Source organism: Acanthochromis polyacanthus, chromosome 4, assembly GCF_021347895.1.
Source record: "Acanthochromis polyacanthus isolate Apoly-LR-REF ecotype Palm Island chromosome 4, KAUST_Apoly_ChrSc, whole genome shotgun sequence".
Classification (NCBI taxonomy): domain Eukaryota; kingdom Metazoa; phylum Chordata; class Actinopteri; family Pomacentridae; genus Acanthochromis; species Acanthochromis polyacanthus.
In genome coordinates, this window is record NC_067116.1 from 17,984,269 (window position 1) to 17,989,688 (window position 5,420).

Here is a 5,420-nt window from a genome sequence, read left to right on the forward strand (position 1 = left end):
CCTAACATACAGTAGCTTTATTCCCTTCTCTCTACAAGTCAGACTGATCCCCTGTGCTAAATCATTCACTGCAATGGCCGTGCAACTTCTCTCTGTCTCATAATGTTTATGAATTGGTTTTAACTATCGAGTGTGTTTTGCAAAACTGTACCAAAACCAGGGGCGGATCGAGCGGGGTGGCATAGGGTGGCAAATGTCCTGAACGATCTAATTCACAAATATGTATATGAAAGTTTGTGGCCGGCTGTAAAGAGCAAAAGTCCTGAAAGGATGAATAACGAGCAAAACTCCAATGTCCGAGTGCATTTGAATGCACCATGTAGACGTATCTTACAGTGCTGCCACAGATACGGGGTGGCACGACTTCCCTGAAGAGCAGTGTTACAAAGTCTGCATATGTTAAGCAACTTTGGGCTTGTTTTTCTGTAAAGTCGCTTGCAAATTTCATCAATTGCGGGTTGTTTTTGGGCTTGTTTTCTAAAGTGTAGTCACTTATTTAGGCTTGCTTTGCTGTCTGTATGAACCCCTCCTCATCCCTCCCAGTTCTCCACAACAAAGCGAAATAGAGGAGGTAGAGGAGGAGGTGGGAGGGATGGGGAGGAACGTGGAGGAATAGGAGGAAAGACAGGTAGAGGAGGAGGTGGGAGGAATGGGTTGGAGCACGGAGTAATGGGTGGAGGGACAGGCAGAGGAGGAGGGGGTGGGAAGGAGTGGGACGAGCGTGGAGGAATAGGAGGAGAGACAGAGGGGGAGTTGTGAGGAATGGGGAGGAGCGTGGAGGGATGGGAGTAGGGACAGGCAGAGCCTTAGAGATAGTTAGAGTTGCGACACTCCCATAGGGTGCCGTTGTACGCTTTCTTTCGGTCTACTTCCGGGTTGTGGAGGCTTGTTTAGTTCCAAGCACCGCTTCGACAGTGATAGCCACCGTTCATTTGCACTGCAGGTTGTTGAGTATATGTGGAGGTAAGTTGATGAAATGCCTACCTCTTTTGAATTGTCAACTGCCTATATTTTATCAGAGGCTCTTTATGATGCATATGCTGAGCTTTATTTGTATTTGCGCAGCGTAATTATATATATTTTTTATCTTGGTAGACGACCGAATTTCTGCTACTTTTTTTAGCTCGACTCTGCTGTTAGCTGTGAAGTTATCTCCAGAGATATATTGACGGATTAATTGTTGATGAGTCGCTACCTCTTTTTTAATTTTAACGTCTTTATATTATATCAGAAGCCTTTTGTGGTGCATACATTTATCTGTATTTGTGAATATTGGCAGATGACCGACTTTCAGGCATTGCCATGTGCTTGTTAGCTCTTCTTTGAAAGCTACCTAGCTACATCGCTACCTCTTTTTAATTGTCAAGACTACGTCCTTTATATGAGACCCTTTATAATGCATAAACTTATACTTGTAAGTATTTAACAAATATATTTATTAATATCTATCGTATCTATCTATCTGCCAGTATCCCAAGAGCCCTCACTGAAGACACGAAGACCCTCATTGTTTCTCCCATTGTCAATAAAACATACTATTTCATTCATCAAAGCATAATGAGTTGTTATTCTTGAATATATATATTTTGTGTATGTCTTAAAATGGTTATAGTGAGTCAACTCCTGCCTCATCAGAAGTGGCTGGACACTATCTGCTGAATGGACTGTTGTTACTCTGCTTTTCAATAACTCCCAGACTACAGGTAAGTGAATCAGAGAAATATAGACATTGTCTGGAAATACAATAATCCAGCTGGGCAAAAATTAACATCTTCAATCATCTTACATTTCTGTGTAAAAGTCGATTTTCCATGCTAACACGAATGTGAAACATTCCCTCCCAAACCCCAAAAGCGTCTTTAATATGTCACCTTACGGCTCAAAATGTAAAACTGACATTTACATGCATACTCCAATGAATTAATAATCAAACAAGTACTTGGAGGTGTGATTTTATTCCTTTTTTTTTTTACCGTGAAATCGCCGCTCTCAGTCCCATAGAAGGAAATGACAGCGCTGCCTGTTTGGAACTATTCAGGCTTACATGAACCACGTGACCGCCCCGCTGCGAGAGCATGAGTGTCGCAACTCTTACTATCTCTAAGGCTCTGGGGACAGGTATAAGAGGAGGTGACAGGGAAGGGGAGGAGCATGGAGGAATGGGAGGATGGACAGACAGAGGAGGAGGTGTGAGGGAAGGGGAGTAGCATGTAGGAGTAGGAGGAGGAACAGTTAGAGGAGGAGGTGGGAGGGATGGGGAGGAGCGTGGAGGAATGAGAGTAAGTACAAGGTGAGTAGGAGGTGGGAGGGAAGGGGAGGAGCGTGGAGGAATGGGTGGAGGGACAGGCAGAGGAGGAGGGAGGATTGGTTAGGAGTGTGGAGGAATGGGAGGAGGTGGGAGGGATGGGGAAGAGCGCGGAGGAATGGGAGGAGAGACAGGTAGAGGAGGAGGTGGGAGGGAGGGGGAGGAGCGTGGAGGAACAGGAGCAGGGACAGGCAGAGGAAGAGGAGGTGAGAGTGAGTGGGACGAGCGTGTAGGAATAGGAGGAGGAACAGCTAGAGGAGGAGGTGGGAGGGATGGGGAGGAGCATGATGGGTGGAGGGACAGGCAGAGGAGGAGGAAGGATTGGTTAGGAGTGTGAAGGAATGGGAGGAGGTGAGAGGGATGGGAGGAGCATGGAGGAGTGGGTGAAGGAAAAGGAAGACAAACTCTTTTTCATTCAGTGTTTTTATGAGAAGCCTTTTAATTGACTCATTTTGTGCATTTGTTCTGTTACAAAAACAGGCATTCTTACTTTTGTTTAATATTTCAATCAAACTTTTTTGCACAAAAACAAATGAACAAAACTCTGCACATGAACCCACAGAACCAGAACAGAAACAGAACCAGACTCAGTATTCAAACAGTATAAATGTCCTCAGAGCAGGCTGACATTTAGAAAAATCAGATGGCTGAGCTTGGATGGGCTGATACCGTTTCTTCTTTCAGTGAATATCTGCCGTGTTTTTGAGAAGATTCTCTCAGATGGAAGAAGTTGTCTCTCCTCCATCACCTTCACCAGGTGGGGCAGACTGAGGCCTTGTCCTGCCTCCAGCTCAGTGGGTTGTCTGCTGGTTGGATGAGGGGTTCCTCTAGATATGATCCTCCATTACCACGTCAGCTGTAGGATTTCTCCTGAATCATCTCCTGTAGCTCTTCCATCAAAGAGCCTCCATATAGCAGAAGTTGAGGTTCCTCCTCCACTTGGTCCTCTAATGGTGGAGGTGTGAGGCTGCTGCTCTTGTTCTCTGAAGTGTCTCATCAAAAGCTCTGTTGTCACTGAAGGCAAGCTTCTTTAATCTAGGATCCAGTAACATGTTTTCTGCGAGGACAGTGTTAAACTGCATACTCCATTAAATACGTTAGGAGTCGGCTCTTCAGATTCACTACAAAGCATCGTCTCTTAGAGTCGTATCTTTTGCACATTATACATCAGTGGAGGACAGACTGTGGCCACATGCTGAACATGTTTGGCTCAACATACAGCTGTAAGGCAGCTTTCTCAACTATGAACATAATCAAAACTAAATATTGTTTCAGACTCACCAATGAGCTCCTCTAAATATGCTCTGACACCATTCAGGCCATGATTCAAAACACTGGCAGGACAAGCAGCAGCTCAGTTCTCCCATTAAGCCGCAGAGATATAAGGGGAGTGATAGAAGACAAGAAAACAATGTGAAAGGGTTCAAATGTTTACATTTATGAGATTTAGGTATTGTCCAAGATGTTAAGTTGGTTCAGGTTGTTCAGCCACTTTTTTTCTAAAGTTCTACAATTTATTTTAAGATATACAGTTATATAAAAAGTTATTTATTAATAAATGTCGACATGTTTTTGAACCGTACTGAATTTATTTGACGGTCAGTTTTGATTACATGCAGACTCTAATAAAACTACCAGGTTACATCAACATATATCACACTAATTCAAGTTAAACATTATGATGTTCTGGACCTTTGCTTTAATCCATTTTCTCTGACTGGACCTCTTTGAATTTTAGCTGAATACCCCTGGCTTAGAAAAAGAAGGACATGAGTTAACAACCTGTAATGATCCAACACCAGTCAGTGGAGAAAAAATAACAAAAAGAAAGCAAAGCAAAATTAAACTATTTCAGTGTTTTAATAAGTCTGTTGCTTGTCCTGTGAATATGGCCACTTTAGGAAACACTAAAGCCGGAGCTAAGGTTAATGTTTAGGAAAGGGAGCCTGATGAAGAGGAAACATCAGCTCTACCTGATGAAGAGGAAACATCAGCTCTACCTGATGAAGAGGAAACATCAGCTCTACCTGATGGCAGGAGGAGGAGCCGCTGACACTATAATGTCTATAAGTATCTAATTGGTAGTTTGAAATAAAGGAGCTTCTGCTGCTGTGTGTGTGTGTGTGTGTGTGTGTGTGTGTGTGTGTGTGTGTGTGTGTGTGTGTGTGTGCGCGCGCGCACGCACATATATGAGAACCTGACCTGGCTTATGAAGCTGGAGTATACCCACTAGAAACAACTAGACTACACCACTGCTTCAGTCTGTGTGAAACAGCTGGCATGGTGTGTACAAGTCCACAGAAAATGATTTATTGTCTGATTCCAATCAAGAGACCACTGAGGCGCCACATGCGTAAATGCACGTAAAGACGTACCGATGGTTTCTGGTGCTGTGATGCTGCAGGTGTTTATTAAACTCAGAGTAAGCAATGCGACACACAGCAGCTGTGGGCAGCAAACAGGACTTCTGGAGGTGTTTAAATGGTTGTGCTGAATCCACAGTGACATTCAGTGAACCTAAAACACTGAAGTGTCTCTCTGGTCATTGATTAAATTCATAAAAACTCATCTCTGTCTTTCAAAGTTACATATTCAGAATTTTTTTTTCATGATAATAATCCCTTCTTGTCTTAAAATGTCTTAGATGTGTCTCTACACAGTTGGCCCTGAAGCCATTAAAGTCACTGCTTCCCTTTCCACCAACCGCTCAGCCACTCACAGCGGCTCAAGCACACCAGCTCACCTTCTACTCTGCTCAAACACCGTAGAACTACACTGTGGTACACAATGACAAGCTATAATATTGAAGTAAATCAGCTCCAAGTGTTAGGACTTGAGAAACTGAATCTTGAAGATGAATAATGACACAGAAAGTCCCACTCTGCAAGTTCACAGGATTGGTTTGTTATGTATGAAACCCTGAAAGTCTGAATCCATAATTTTCAAACTGTCTTCAGTACACTGTAGCATAAAGGCAGAAATGGTCATCCATGGCATTGCTAACTTATTTTGGTCATAATGTGTCTTCTAGTTAGCCTAGCCGCGCTAGACCCAGGTCTGAAGACACAAGGGTCTAGGAACTTTCGACAGGGAGGGAGGCGGGCTAAAAGGTTGT

At 43.6% G+C, this 5,420-nt stretch overlaps 1 long non-coding RNA gene across 1 annotated transcript; it reads left to right on the forward strand.

The window, feature by feature from the left end:
• Nucleotides 1–806: 806 nt before the first annotated feature.
• Nucleotides 807–1,558, forward strand: LOC127533711 (uncharacterized). The gene is made up of 2 exons (XR_007941463.1): nt 807–963; nt 1,470–1,558. It is a non-coding gene; the product is annotated as an uncharacterized LOC127533711 (long non-coding RNA).
• The last annotated feature ends 3,862 nt before the right edge of the window (nt 1,559–5,420 follow it).